We start from the raw sequence: 17,261 nt of genomic DNA, 5'->3' as shown, positions 1-17,261 counted from the left end.
CTGGTTAGCTCCTGAGGCCTGGTTAGAGAATGAGATTGCCGAAGATAAAAGGTATGTGCCTACGTAACATATGAATGAAAGAAAGACAGTGGGTAAAATGAATGACAACGTAACAGCACGTTCCGGAAATTATTATTGTTACGTTGTAGCCGGCGAGTGCTGCGCGTCTCACAGTTGTACCCTGGCTGGCTCACATGTCAGTGAAGTGATCCCTATTTATGCTTTAAAGAGCCTGGATACCTATGTGTCCCCCTTTTATAACCATTGCTCAATGTATATTGCCTTACTCTTTGGATTGCCACAAAGCAACCTGCGAGATTGGAGAAAGGTTGAGAAGAGATCGTGAGAGGAAACGACAGCGTCGTGAAAACAAGACGGACTGTGAACGGAGAGAAGCAGAAATGCTCCTACACCACCACATAATTACTATTCGGACAGTGATTCCGAGTAGGCCGTTCCTATCGAATCAATGTCCAAGGGTTTTGTTTTGTAATTTTGTTTCCCTTATAAAAAAATCATAATGCTGTGCGACGAAGAGCCCAGTTTACGACTGGCAGCCGCGTTTAAACAGGGAGCCCTTCACAGACAACTTTAACACGTGCAACGTAGTTGGGCGCACATGGCTAGTGCTATAATATATATCTATTGCTATAGTTTATATTTAATATATGCATAAATGCTATAAATTGACTACAATTACACACAAAATCAACTCTGACATAAGGACATTTTTAGGCAGAGCAGATTTTACCTTCATCTTTCTCATTTTAGCTCTGCTAAGCTCATCATAAACATAACATAATGCTCCAGCAGCAATTGATATTCACAAGGTATTACTACATGGAAGCAGAAAGAACATTTTGACAATGTTGGACTGCATTACACAAAATTGGGCCTGGACTCAATATTCAGTATATGCAAGGATTAAACTGTTAGGCTCAAGCCCAGAAGCTTCTGTTCATGTAAGTGATATAAATCCTGATTATTTTACTTCAACTTAGAACCACACTTTGGTGTTTATTGTAAACAACTGTATTTGCCCTTGCCATCAAACTCCTCACCATCTATCTGTAGAAACAATTACTTTAACAAAAAGCAGCTCTCTTTATGCAAATAACATAGTGGCTTTGAAATTCTTACACATACTCAACACTTCCAGGCAAAGGGTTTAAGATTGTTTTGACTAACAATACATTATTTGAGAGTCCGATTAAAATGATTTTTTTTACTTTCTTATAATAATTCAAATACTTAGGAATCGTAATTACACAATGACTCAAAGACCAATTGAAACTGAATTTTAACAACTTGATATACAGTAAAGTGTTAAACAAGATGCTATAAAGTGGTCATGTTTTCATCTTTATTTGCCAGGGGAAATTAACATTGTTAAAAATGTCAGCCTTTGAAAATCATTTTTCAAGCAGTCCAAAAAAATAATGCTTTTTTAAAAAACTGCACATACTGTACATGTGTTAATTTGAAACACAGAGAGGCCACAGACTTAAAATAAATTCTTCAGGGCTGTGAAACAACACCTGCTACTATATGGTTTCCCTTTCCTTACCTTAATTTTATTTAAAGAGGAAATGGGACTTGACTGTGACCAATATAAGTAATATACAGCATATTGATTATATACTGCGGTGGGTTGGCACCCTGCTCAGGATTGGTTCCTGCCTTGTGCCCTGTGTTGGCTGGGATTGGCTCCAGCAGACCCCCGAGACCCTGTGTTTGGATTCAGCGGGTTGGAAAATGGATGGATGGATATTGATTATATAACTCCATATAATTAGTTAGTACTGCACTTCCCTTTTAAACTCTACAAAAGAAATTCATAACTATCAGCTAATGGATCACATTTACAAAACGTATAAAGCTGATCAGATGAACAGAGCTGCTCACAAATTTTCAAGCCCAGTGATGCAGAGCTGGCAGCCTCCCGAGGTATCAGTGCACCTTCTTTACTAACCAATAAGTCCAGCAGGCAACAATAAAACACATTGTCAGGTCACAGACACAGCTGAGTGTATCATGACAGGTTTGTGCTTTTCATTATTTTTCCACGCTAAGGTCATCAGTTCTTCTGATTATTTTTAGAATGTCAGATTTTGTCATTTTGACACGTTTCCCCCTACTAATTTATACCAGTGTCCTTTTGTTTTATTGGAACTTGAGTACATTTATATTATCTACAGGATGGAAACAGCTTTTTGTTCTTAGATTAATTACTTTCAGCACTGTAATGATTCCATACTTGTCCGGGGTTTGGTTTATAAGCCAGGTGACCACACTTACTCAAATGTGTGGATGAAGTTTATGAGAACTCCTCTTACACTTCTGTGTAATTTTAATCTTAGCTTAGTGTTCATGTCTATTCCTAACACTTACCATATTGTTTGAGTCACCCTGAGAAAGTGACTGGCTGCATGTTTATGGCGTATAGATATATATTTATTTTTATCTCATAACAATATTTTCACATAATTTCACAAAACACAGCTATTTAAGGATTAAAAAGTTAATTGCGATTCTGCTAGAAATTCATAAAGTTAACCTACTACAGTACTGATGACATGTTAATTTTCATAATTCATAAAATGATATTTGAAAAACCACAATAAATTTAAATTAGCTCCCATAGATGTGGACCTCAGTGTAATGCAGTTACATTTATTCAATGGAATACCGAGTTGTAATGTGGGAAGTAACATCCTTCACATCTACAACTCTGTGATGACCAGTGCAATTTTCTACACTGTGGTGTAATGGACTGGTGACATCATTACAAAGAGATGCTCACCAAATTAACAAACTAATTAAAAGGGCAGGCTTAGTTATGGGATGTACTCTGGACCCCCTGGAGATCTAAGGAAACAATTAGAGCAAAACTGAGTGTCATTATAAACAATGCTGCACAACCTCTCTGTGACACGCCAACACTGAGAACTTTCAGCCAATGAATCACTCAGTGCGCCAAGAAACACTACTGGGGCTCCTTTACACCGACAGTAATAGGCCTGCATATTAGCTCACTTTGACTGTGACCACCCAAGATGGAAGTTTTTGCTCTTATTATTTTCTTCCTTTTTAGCCATTCTGGTGTGTGTGTTCAGAGCATAGTATGTGTATATGTTTACTTATTTATTTATGTATTTACGTATTTAAAGAGCTCCTATAAAAAGACAAAATTCCCACTGGAGACTAATAGTCCACTATCTAAGACCTATCTAGTTCCACCTATCTAAGACTGGTTAGCACTGTTGTCCTGCTGATGCAGCATACTGTGTATATGGTACAGCCTCATTATTTTCTGTGGGGAGCCTAGATATTCTCTTTATGTCCATGTGACTTTTTCTTTAGATTCTTCAGCTGCCCTCCACATCCCAAACATATGTACTTTACATTTTGTGGTGCCTGCTATGAGCACTTTCTTCTTCTCCTTCTTTTGGCAGTTCCCATTAGGGGTTGTCACAGCAGATCATCTTCTTCCATATCTTTCTGTCCTCTGCATCTTGTTCTGTTACACCCATCACCTGCATGTCCTCTCTCACCACATCCATAAACCTTCTCTTAGGCCTTCCTCTTTTTCTCTTGCCTGGCAGTTCTATCATTAACATCCTTTTCACAATATACCCAGCATCCCTCCTCAGCACATGTCCAAACCAACGCAATCTCACCTCTCTGACTTTGTCTTCCAACCGTCCAACTTGAGCTGACCCTCTAATGCCCTCATTTCTAATCCTGTCCATCCTCGTCACACAAATGCAAAACTTAGTAACTTTAACTCTGCCACCTCCAACTCTGTCTCCTGCTTTCAGGTCAATGTCACCCTCTCCAACCCATATAACATAGCTGGTCTCACTACCGTCCTGTAGATCTTCCCTTTCACTCTTGCTGATACCCATCTGTTACAAATCACTCCTAACACTCTTCTCCACCCATTCCACTCTGCCTGCACTCTCTTTTTAACTTCTCTTCCACAATCCCCATTACTATGTACTGTTGATCTCAAGTATTTAAACTCATCCACCTTCACCAACTCTACTCCATGCAACCTCACCATTCCACTGACCTCCCTCTCATTTACACACATGTATTCTATCTTGTTCCTACTGTCCTTCATTCCGCTCCTCTCTAGAGCATATCTCCACCTCTCCAGTGTCTCCTCAACCTGGTCACTACTATCGCTACAGATAACAATGTCATCAACAAACATCATAGACCACGGGGACAACTGTCTAATCTCATCTGTCAACCTGTCCATCAACATTGCAGACAAGAAAGGGCTCAGAGCCAATCCATGATGTAATCTCACCTCCACCTTGAATATATCCATCACTCCTACAGCAGACCTCACCACTGTCACACTTCCCTCGTACATATCCTGTACAACTCTTATGTACTTCTCTGCCACTCCCGACTTCCTCATACAATACCACAGCTCCTCTCGAGGCACCCTGTCATATGCTTTCTCCAGGTCCACAAAGACACAATGCAACTCATTCTGGCCTTCTCTAAACTTCTCCATCAACATCCTCAGAGCAAACATTGCATCTGTGGTGCTCTTTCTTGGCATGAAACCATACTGCTGCTCACTAATCATCACCTCACTTCTTATGTCAGAGGGGGACACTTTTACATTTTTTTGTGCACTGGGTGGTTCCATTAGGCACCCACTGTTGGGACTGGGGGGTGAGAAGTTAAAAGGCTGTCTGTACTTATTAATGGTATTTGCTGTCTTGCAAGGGAGTCACTGCTTTGAAGTCTGGCCTTGGAAGATGCCTGTATTTACCTGGCTTGGAAATATTGGTTCCTAATCAGCATATCTGTACTTATTAATATTTGGTAACCATACATTTTGTTAACTTGTGTTTTTATTAATTGTTAAACCCAGGCAATTTAGATGTGCCATTGATTAAACTGTTTGTCCAGGACTGACAACAGCAGGGGCTGAAGTAAATATAAACTCCTGGCCAGCAGAAGGCAGGAGGGACAGTCCACAGGAAACGCTGCCAAGACACTTGGACAGGGCACAGGGGCTCGCAGGCAGACAAGGGTACCTGGCTGGCACGACGTGAGGCATAAGGACGGCAACACTTCCAGGGAGGAAGAGACAGCTCCACAAAGAGACGCCGGATGTGGGTTCAGCGAGATAGGGAATCTGCATGAAAGGACCCAGCAAAGCTGACAGACGAGAAATGAGGCGTGCCTAGGTCCCAGCAACACAAGGAGCTCAGAGTGGAAGAAAAAGGAACAACGAAGAGACGCTGACAGGGAGTCAACAATTTGACACAACTTCTGTAGGGGAACGAGTGTCTGGGGAACAGAATGCATCCATGGACAGTTGAACGACTAAGTGTTAGGGTAACACAGTGCGCAACTTGGACTCTGCACCACTAAAGGTTGTATCCTCCAATTCTTGTTTTTACGGACTTTTAGAGTGTGGACTGTGTATTTTCCTTTTAAAAAAAGGAAATTAATTCCTGATATGTTTAGGTTCTGTTATGTTCCTTTATCTTTTTAATGTACCTTATATTGTCTTGTACGATAGAATTTACTGTTGCTTTTTTCTGAAATTACTGTTGTGTCTTTCATTGTGTGTTTACTCACCGCCCAATTTAAAGAAACCTGTGTGCTATTATTGGTAAATTTCAGGAGTTCCCAGTCTCTTCATAAAACTGGGTGGCGTAGTCGGATATTTTAATGGTGTCTAAGTTAGATTACCTATAAGTGTGACCAGACACCTGTGACACTTAACCTAGCTTCTACTACTCTTTCCCATAACTTCATGCTGTGGCTCATGAATTTTATCCCCCCTGTAGTTTCTACAGCTCTGCACATTGTGGGCTGCATCAGGAGTGGGCAGGAGGAGGAGTATAGGGACCTAATCAAGGACTTTGTTAAATGGTGCGACTCAAACCACCTACACCTGAACACCAGCAAAACCAAGGAGCTGGTGGTGGATTTTAGGAGGCCCAGACCCCTCATGGACCCCATGATCATCAGAGGTTACTGTGTGCAGATGGTGCAGACCTATAAATACCTTGTAGTGCAGCTGGATGATAAATTAGACTGGACTGCCAATACAGATGCTCTGTGTAAGAAAGGACAGAGCCGGTTATACTACCTTAGAAGGCTAGCATCCTTCAACATCTGCAATAAGATGCTGCAGATGTTCTATCAGACGGTTGTGGCGAGCGCCCTCTTCTATGCGGTGGTGTGCTGGGGAGGCAGCATTAAGAAGAAAGACGCCTCACGCCTGGACAAACTGGTGAGGAAGGCAGGCTCTATTGTTGGCATGGAGCTAGACATTTTGACATCTGTGGCAGAGCGACGGGCGCTCAGCAGGCTCCTGTCAATTATGGAGAATCCACTGCATCCACTAAACAGTGTCATCTCCAGACAGAAGAGCAGCTTCAGCGACAGACTGCTGTCAATGTCCTGCTTCACTGACAGATTGAGGAGATCGTTCCTCCCCCAAACTATGCGACTTTTCAATTCCACCCGGGGGGGGAGGTGGGGGGGGGGGTTAAACGTTAACATTATATAAAGTTATTGTCTGTTTTTAACTGCATTATTATCAATCTTTAATTTAATATTGTTTTTGTATCAGTAAGGTGCTGCTGGAGTATGTGAATTTCCCCTTGGGATTAATAAAGTATCTATCTATCTATCTATCTATCTATCTATCTATCTATCTATCTATCTATCTATCTATCTATCTATCTATCTATCTATCTATCTATCTATCTATCTATCCCCCATATTCTTAAACATTGGTACCAGTGCACTTCGTCTCCACTCCGCAAGCATCCTCTCACTTTCCAAGATTGCATTAAACAATCTGGTTAAAAACTCCACTGCCATCTCTCCTAAACACCTCCATGCTTCTACAGGTATGAGCACCTAGATGCCAAATTAAACACATTCTTTAGGCTCATACTGCAGTGTACCATTGACTGATGAATTGCTCCAACACAGGCTGTCAAGTTCACAGTCATTTGCCTTATATTGCTCCTCCAGTAGCTGTTCTGACAGTTAATGGATGCATTACCTACACATTTAATGCCTGACTGAAAAGCATCATGATGAAAGGATCAGGAGATGAAATCAAAAACCAGAAATCAGCTAAGGCCAAAACCATGAGATCTAGGAATACATGGAATGCCACAGGGAAGCGATTTTTGGTTTCCAAAAGAACCATTCACATAAAATTTCCAGCAAGAACCTTTATTTATTTAGATCAGTATCATGTTTCATGAATAGCCATTAACAGTTGATAACAGATTTGTGATATTCCAATGTGTTCCTGACTTTAATAATAATGATAATAATAATTCATTACATTTATATAGCGCTTTTCTCATTACTCAAAGCGCTATCCACACAGGGAGGAACCGGGAAGCGAACCCACAATCTTCCACAGTCTCCTTACTGCAAAGCAGCAGCACTTTAAAAGGACACTTGCTACATACAGTACAATAACACATGGCTGAGTTCAGATTTTCTTGATCTGTTAGTATCCTGCCGGGTAGTAGACATTAGCGATTTTTGTTTTGTCCACTTATTTGGAAATTTTACAAAATCCCAAACAACCATTTCCATACGCAAAGAACCCTTCCTAGAATTAAAGTGTTCTTTGTGGTAACTGTGTTACGAAGAACCATACAACCCAGTAAAGTGCCATTAAAGAACCATTAATTTAAAGAATGCAGGCTGCTTCAGAGGCACAGCACCACGGCTTCACTATGCTTATAACTGAAAGACTGATGACGTTACGTGGCTCAGTCAGAGTCACACATTACATTCACTGTGGAGTTTGATCTACTAAATAATTAAGGGTAATGTGTACTGCTTTAGCACCCGAGTTTGATATCTGGCTGCCAACTGTGCAGTTTTTGTATTGTCTCCTTTCCAATTTGCTTCTACAAACTAAACTCAACAATTTTTATGGAGTGGTACACCTGTAACAAAATAAACACATAAAAATAAAAAGATAGATGGTAAGCGTACACGCTGTTTCTCATTCTCGATCACTCTGAAGTCATTTTTAGTTGGAAAATAGTACAAAGGTTAATTACAACAAATGTCTTCGTGATGGATCTGGACAGTGTTTTGTTTGGCGACATTGTGCGAGCCCGGACTAGCCATTCATACAGTTACTGACTGCTTCTCTGGTGATATTTAGGCTTTACGCACTACATCAAACGAGTCTATTGTTTAAATTGCATAAAAGATGAGAGGAGTGTAAAATGGAAAGCTTGAGGGGACTGTTGTGTGATTCATGCGCTCTACAGCGAATTTGTAGGAGGCAAAGTGAAACCTTGAGTAATCTCCTTTAGCAAAGTAATTTTAAATATTACATAATAACTAAGCTGCCCTATTTATAAACTGTTGTATCATCATTGTGCAGTCTACGAAATATTAAACGTAATGCTTTGAAAAAGAAAACTCATGAATAATAACATCATCTGCGGTTAGTAATTTTTAAATATGCATACAGCGCTCACTTCTGTTGCCTTCTTAAAAGTTACTACTAGTAATCAAATAATTCATGCTTTATTTATTTAATGATCCAGTTTACTTATAAAACCTTCTTTAATCAACCGCTTTTCCAAGGACAGCCAATTATCTGTGTAAACACAGGTGATAACATAAAAGCAACTAGTAAGATTGTTTCTGCCCACTCATTTATTTCCCTTTTTAATATCCACACGCAATTCTTTCTCGTTCGTAACATATTTCTCTTACACGTTACTACTACTCATCAAGTACTGCATGCTTTATTTATTTAACGAACCGATTTACTTTAAAAAAAACTTTCTTCAACCAACCGCTTTTCAAAGGATTCAGAAATATTTAGCATTTACAAGAAAAGAGCAATAAGGTGCTTTAAAAACCTGAATCCCTGGCGGCTGCAGCTTCTACTTAACACTAGAAATTGCCCCGTTATTTTTTCCTAAACTATTCAGTTAAAATGAACAGTAGCAGATGCAAACCGCCTAGGGTGGATCATTAGCTTTACCGCAGACTGTCAATCGAATGAAGTCGCTAACAGGACCTGAAGAAACTCTCAGAACAAGCACTTCTGCGAAAGCCAAAAGTTGTCTGCCTTCTTCAAACGCTTCGGGCCCCGCTTTTGATAGCATATCTTCGTGGTATGAAACGTGAAGTCGTTAGCCTGTGAAATTAACTTGCCCGCTAAAGCGCTAAAATGAACCTTAAAAGCAAAAATAAAGCACACAGCTTTTGGATGCAACACTTTGCCTGCTGTTATATGCATATTGGCCTACAGTACATCTGAGTCCTCAATGTTAGCACGCAAGTCTAGACTACTGACATTTAGGCTCTGATAGCCAACCATCTGTGTAAACACAGATGATAACATAAAAGCAAGTAGTAAGATTGTTTCTTCCCACTCACTTGTTTATTTGCCTTTTTAATAATTTTCTCGTTTAAACATTGCATAAGTCATCGCGTATAGCCCCTATCGACCATGCCAGCGCATTTCTCTGCCGTTTGTAACACCTATTTGTCACTAAGGGTCCCCACTAAAGTTATGGGAAAACCGCTGCTTTACAGTAGATCCGGCCGACTGTATTTTGACCTCACATATTACCATTCCCTTCAATCTCAAAATAATTCAAAGTACTTCGTGAACCAAACCGGGTGTGAATTTAAAAAGGATTTTCTGCATGCAAAATCCGATCTGATCCGATCACAAATATCACATTATCAAAATCACATCGTACAGCTTCATATCGTAAATGAAATCAACATGCAAGTTTCTAATGGAAGAGCTGATGAAAGTCTCAGTTTCCATTCAGGTTTGTCTTTTATGCCGCATACATTGGAATTGGACCAGATTACATTGGCAAGTAAATGAATTTTAGCAATATACGGTGAAAGATTGCAATTTTATCAATTAACTCAAATCCAACCCTTAGTATCTCCACTTTTGAAATAAAGCAAAAGAGTAAAATAATAAAATAGATTAAAATAAAAAAAATAAAGGTGCCAGAATGCTTCTTCCGAGTGATACTGAAGTCAGATGGCTACCGCTAACACAGGAGCCTGGCAAGGTGAAGCCTATATAGCAGGAACCAGCCCTTACACACACTCTTAAAAATAATAGTTTTGTAATGATACTTTGATGGGTTATGGTTTGGTGTAGAACCAATGCTTTCTGGGAGCCTTTCTTTGCAAACAGTGGGCACAAGGCAGGACAAACGACCATTTAATTCTGAGAAGGGCTCTTTGAATATGAAATTGGCTCTTTGGGCTTTGACAGTATTCCAGATATGTGCATGGACAAAACAGAACTGTTTAATGTATAGTATGCTACCAAGCTTGATACTGAGAGGACAAGAAAACCTAAACTTAGCCTGAGTTATTATGTACAGCAAGACTTAAGGGGTGTACTGATAAAGAAGATGACACACAGTATAGGAGTCAGGTGGAAAAGTTTGTTTCTTGGTGCAAAGAGAATTGTCTGCATCTTAAAATCTGCAAAACCAAGGAACTGCATGGTTATTGACTTTCACCACATAAGTCGAGTCGAGGAGCGGAAGTACAGATGGTCCACTCCTACAAATACTTGGGGGTCTACATTAATGACAGGTTGGACTGGTCTTGGAACACAGAAGAACTGTATAAGAAAGGACAAAGTGGGCTCTTTTTCCTTAGGAGACTGTGTACCTTTAATGTGGGTAGTGACATCTTTCACATCTTCTAGAACTCTGTGATGGCTGGTGTGATTTCCTACACGGTGGTGTTCTGGGCTGGTAACATCACAAGAGTGGCCCACCATATCAAAAGGCTAATTAAAAGAGCAGGGTCACTTATAGGATGCACTCTGGACCAACTGGAGGTTATAGCCAAAGGAGTGAATTCAATCAAAACTGAGTAGCATAATGAACAATGCTGCACATCTTTTCTGTGACAAACCAACACTGACAGGACATTCAGCAAACAAATCATTCGGCAGAAGTTGGTGGCTCCTATCTATCTATCTATCTATCTATCTATCTATCTATCTATCTATCTATCTATCTATCTATCTATCTATCTATCTATCTATCTATCTATCTAAGAGACCTTTTAAAATCATGAACCCACGGTACTTAACAAATCTGACCTCATCTATTCATGGTTATTTGCAAAGCCTATTATGGACGTAAATGCAGGTTCTTTCTTTAAGCTTCATGCAGGTGGCTCTTTTGGGACCCAAAAATTGTTCCCCAATGGCATCACTCCTACGAAACACTATGGTACCTTTATTTTTAAGAGTGCAGGATGCCAGTCCTTTGCAAATGCTTGCCATGCATTTTAGTCACTCTCACTCAGACTTGTTCAACCCAAAGTCACAAACCTAAACATATGTCTTTGGGATGTCGATTGTCAGCATTAAGCTGCTGCAATAACAGTGACAGAGGGGTTTGGTTTCACTGTGTCCCGGGAAGGATTTGTGTCTTCTCCTGAGCTGATCCTGAAATATCTTGTTCTGAGGTCGGGCTCAACTAACCAAGAACATACAAAAAATGGAAGGAAGCATGAATTCCAATGACATTTGTTGCTAATTCATCTCCAAACAAGGATAAATGGCTACATGGCTTAACAAAAATGTGTTTATCATGCTCACGAGTTTTAGAATCTATACAAAATATTATTTTGCCTAAGTTAGTATAATTTATAGAAAGATACATTATAGTGTAATGACTCCCAGTGTTTGAGTGCACATTTACTCTGAAAGTACCGGACACATAATTAACCACATGTAAATTAATAATCCATTACGGTGAGCCAACCAGGGATATTTCCAGGCTATGTCTCGCCGGGACACTGATCTGGATAAGCATCTTCAGCACATGGATAAATGGATCCATCCATTATCCAACCCGCTGAATCCAAACACAGGGTCCCCAGGTCTCCCAACTGTGAGGCAGCAGCGTTACCCACTGCACCACCACTGGATAAATGGATGAAAAATGAAAATAAAGTGGCATTTTAATCGTCTACAATAAAACAATCAGTCATTCATTGGCAGAAATTAGTTCTGAAATAGTGTATCGATTTGTCCATCCATTCATCTACACTCTCAAAAATAAAGCTGCCAGAGTGGTTCTTCAGAGTAATGCCATAGGGGAACCATTTTTGGTTCCCAAAAGTCCCATCCACATGAAGGTTCCCAAAACAACCTTTGCTTATTTTGACCTGTAATAGTCTCCATACAGTAAATAACCATGCCAATGGGTCCTGATTTTAAAAGGTCTCACTGCATATGTACAATAACTCAGGCTAAGTTTAGGTTTTCATAATCTGTTAGTGTCCTGCTAGGTAGCCAACTATACATTAAAGGCTTCAGGTTTTGCTGTACATATTAGGAATTTTTTCAAAGCACAAGAACCAACTTCATATGCAAAGAATCCTTCCCAGAATTAAATTGTGCTTTGTCAAGCAATGGAATCATATAACCCAGTAAAGAATTGTAAAAATTCCATTAAACATCGATTATTTTTTAAAGTGTATTTTCTTAACCCATTTATTCAGAGCAGTGTTGTGACTTGGCCAGAGTTTATTCCAGCAACTATCGGGATCCAGGCAGGAACAAGCCTTGGACAAGGTGCCTCCCCATTGCAGAGTGGGATGAATTTATTGATTAAAAAATTGAGATTTATATATAGAAACTGAAATGATCTTGTCTCCCTATTCAGGTTTGCTTTACTCTTTGCGTGCATTGCTGATAGAATAGACACTTTCTCCCCAGTACCCTATACTGGACTAGCAGTTTAGAAAATAGATTAATGGACAGACATGAGCCAGACAAGAGCAGAACCATTCACTGATTGGAATTTGAACATAATGCTCTTCATAGTAGTCTGGAAAGTCCTCAACAAAAGTTACTCACCTACATACAGTATTACTGTTTCTACACCCACTTGTTTTTCCAAGAGAAATATTCAAAATCTTATGCCACAAACCAATATATCCTTTGAAACTGGCATTAGGTTTAATCAAATATTCAACTTTGAATTTTCATTTCTAGAACAAAATGAAATAAATGTAGTATGATAAGAAACAAAGATTTACAAGCCTTCAAAGATAAAACAATGAATTCTCAGAGTCGTCTAATCAATTCAGGATCCCATTTGGGGTGGGAAACTATATTGGCAGCATTGGCATGGACCACCCTGGCACAGAACACCAGTCTATCACAGGGTCCAGTCACATACACACCTCACCCAGACAGGGCCCTTCAAAAATGTTCAGTTAACATTTGAGTACTAAAGTTTAGATGACACATCTAAATAGATGGCTCACTTTTTCTTAAAATCTATTATAAATTGGTGGAGACCATCCATCCATCCATTATCCAACCCACTATATCCTAACTACAGGATCACAGAGGTCTGCTGGAGGCAATCCCAGCCAACACAGGGCGCAAGGCAGGAAACAAACCCTGGGCAGGGGGCCAGCACCACAGGGCATGATGGAGACCATTTATTTTATACCCTGTAAATCATTTTTTATTGATTTTATAAATTGCTCTACAGTGAAAGGATTATAACAAAGTAATCATATAATGCTACACCTTCTAGAAATTAGATGTGACAACCACTACCCTACCCATCTAGAGAGTAGGAAATCTGAAGATTCAATGTGAGATACTTATCTACGTTTTGAATGGTTCCCCATAGTGTACATTTCTTTTGTTTTGTTTTAAATCAAATACAGCAGCCATTTCTCATTATTGTTTTGGAAGGTGGGTTAGAACTTTTTCAGTTGAACAAGATAATATTATGTAATGTACTAGTAGTGTAAGTTACCAGCAGGCACTGTGATGCACTGGCACCCTGGCCAGGGGTGACACCTAATGTTGAAGAGTTAGGCTCTGGGCCCCCCAGGCTTCTGTACTGAATTAAGAAGGCATGAGAATGTAGTATCAAGAAATGAAAAAATAAAAAATCCACTTTTAGACCAAATTATTTCTTATATTTCTAAATGAAATCAAAAAACGTAATTATTTTTAAATGTCATAAGACAACAAAATGTAAGGAATATGATAGCTGTCAGATTTTATCTAAGAATGTTAATTATATTACATTGATTGGTCAGTCAATAGATAGATAGACAGATGTGAAATGCACAATATAATAATATGTTATTGTTAAAAAGACTTTTTATTTACAATTAAACATAGATGTGAAATTTATTATACAATTTTCTTTTCATTTTAAAATTGACATTTATTTTAAACTACTAGCCATGTACGCCCAACTACGTTGCGCGTGTTAAAGTTGTCTGTGAAGGGCTCCCTGTTTAAACGCGGCTGCCAGTCGTGAACTGGGCCCTTCGTCGCACAGCATTATGATTTTTTATAAGGGAAACAAAATTAGAAAACGAAACCCTTGGACATTGATTCGATAGGAACGGCCTACTCGGAATCACTGTCCGAATAGTAATTATGTGGTGGTGGAGGAGCATTTCTGCTTCTGTCCGTTCACAGTCCGTCTCGTTTTCACGACGCTGTCGTTTCCTCTCACGATCTCTTCTCAACCTTTCTCCAATCTCGCAGGTTGCTTTGCGGCAATGCAAAGAGTAAGGAAGAACCAATGCTTCTTTCTTGAACTCCAAACGCCGACTGATAAAAAATCACAGAAGTGTGTCCGACTTATATACTCTGACTGCCAACTCCAAGAAGTGGGTGCACATTCGATTTGGACGAAGTGCTGCCAACGACGGTCGATAGAAACACAAAAAACCACAGTCTCGACAACGAAGCAGGTGTCAACGCCAGATCTAAACACAAAATGTGGTATCGACAGTGTTTGTAAACAAAAGTAACAACCAAGGTGTTGTGTATTCAGCCAGTACAAACAGCACGTAGTCTCCTTTAGTTCAATCCTCTTTAATCACCACACTCCAACCTCATTCAACGATCCTCCCCATCACTACTGCCCTCTACTGAACACAGCAGGAACACCACACAAGGCCGTGAATTCATGGACAAACAAAGATCAAGATCCAAATGAAGATTATATATAAAGATACTAAATATATAGACAGCTAGACAGATGGCAAAATATAATATTTTATTTTTATAAAGACCATTATTTACAATTAACATATATATTAAAGGCACTCTATAATATTATTTCATTTCTAAATTACATTTTTTTACAAATATATTTGGTGGATAGATGTGAAAGGCACTATATAATCATTTTTATTTTTAAAATGAAATTTATTTACAAATATAATAGGTAGTCCTTATATAATCTTTTTTATTACTAAATATAGTAATATCAATTGTGAGTGTGTGAATGAGTGAAGTATCATACCAGCAGATTTGTGCTTAGCCAGCTGTCTTTAGTGGTGATGGGTACACAGAGCCAAGTAGACCAGGGAGACTTTGTGAAGGATGTCCTCTCCATGAGTAACGTTCTTGGTAAGGTTTCATCAGTCTCTGATTCCTTCCATGGTTTTGTGTAAATTCAAAACCCAATAGCAGAATTAGAAGTTAGGCTCACTGTGCTTCAGATTGCTGAAGGTCTAAGTTGTTAGCCATGGTCTCTTTGTGTTCTGAATTTAAAAAGTTCTAACTGTGTCAAGGGTGGCATGGTGGCACAGTGGTAGCACTGCTGCCTTGCAGTTAGGAGATCTGGGTTAGCTTCCTGACACCTCACTGCGTGGAGTTTGCATGTTCTCCCCGTTTCTGCATGGGTTTCGTCTGGGTGCTCTGGTTTCCTCCCACAGTCCAAAGACATGCAGGTTAGGTGGATTGGCGATTCTAAACTGGCCCTAGTGTGTGCTTGGTGTGTGGGTGTGTTTGTGTGTGTCCTGTGGTGGGTTGGCACCCTGCCCGGGATTGGTTCCTGCCTTGTGCCCTGTGTTGGCTGGGATTGGCTCCAGCAGACCCCCGTGACCCTGTGTTCTGATTCAGCGGGTTGGAAAATGGATGGATGGATAACTGTCTCAAACTTCCAAACAAGGACTTCTTTGTATACTAGTGTTTGTGATGTGCCATCTTTTGGAATAACAGAGACATAACAACTGGATGGACACACAGACACTCAGACACTTATTGTTTTATTATAAAGATTTAAAAATTTTGAAATTATATTCATTTAAGCAATTGTAATTGGACAGGTCTTGTTTAACATTTTCCTTCAGGTCACTAAAATGAAATTTGATTAGATTTTGGAATTGTTCTTTACCTATGATTTCCAAGTACAGCAGATCAACTTATCAGATTTAAACTGGTTTGCAAGGCTGTTCACATGAAATAACATACTTCTACTCAAATTAATCTTAGACTCTGAGTTTTGCAGACAGACTTTAATCAATCAGGATAATCTTCCCGCAACTGAAAAGAGCCTAGCACCATTGTCCGACTCTTCTAAAAAGAGGTTGTCATGGAAAGAATAACACTGATTAATTAAAGGTATGGATTACTTGGAGGCAGAAGGTACTGAATGGGACTTTCCTGAAGGATTTGTTTAATGGTGCAGTTCATGGTAGGTGTTGCTATCTCACACCTCCAGACTCCTGAGCTCAATTAATTCATTCTACATTGGAGAATGCCCTGTGATACACTGCTCCCTTATCCAGCCCCCTATGTAATGAAAGACACTGGTTTATTGCATCCCTAATCTGGAAAGGCAGATTAGAAAATGGATGGATTTGTTTACAAGTATATAAGAATCAGACATTTAAACAGAAAAGATGCAGCTTAACAACAAGCAAGGACTTGAGCCAGTGAGAGATTAGAAGTTCACTCTTAAAAACAATGATTCCAAATTTGTTCTTCATTGGATTGTGTGGTTCCTCACAGAACCATTGCTTGTCAAAGAACTGTTTCATTCTGGAAGTGTTCTTTGTGTATGAAATTGGTTCTTTTGACTTTGAAAAGGCTCCTAATAAATAGACAAAACAGAAATCTTTAGTGTACAGTATAGGCTACAGGACACTGACAAATCAAGAAAACCTGATCTGAGCCATGTTGTTGTATGCAGCAAGAGTCCTTTTAAAATCCTGAAGCCATTGGCACAAATCTGCTCTCGTCTATTCATGGTTATTTATGGATCTAAATAAGGATCTTCCTGGAATATAGTTTAGATGGTTCTTTTATATACAAAAAATGGTTCTCCTATGGCATCACTCCAAAAAACACTCGTAAATGGATGGATTTAGCTGAAAGTATGCTTTATTGACAGAGAAATCCCTAAAAAACAGAAAGAAGAGGTGATTTTTTTCAG

The sequence above is a fragment of the Erpetoichthys calabaricus genome, chromosome 7, assembly GCF_900747795.2.
Source record: "Erpetoichthys calabaricus chromosome 7, fErpCal1.3, whole genome shotgun sequence".
Classification (NCBI taxonomy): Eukaryota; Metazoa; Chordata; class Cladistia; order Polypteriformes; family Polypteridae; genus Erpetoichthys; species Erpetoichthys calabaricus.
This window is presented reverse-complemented; position numbering follows the sequence as displayed.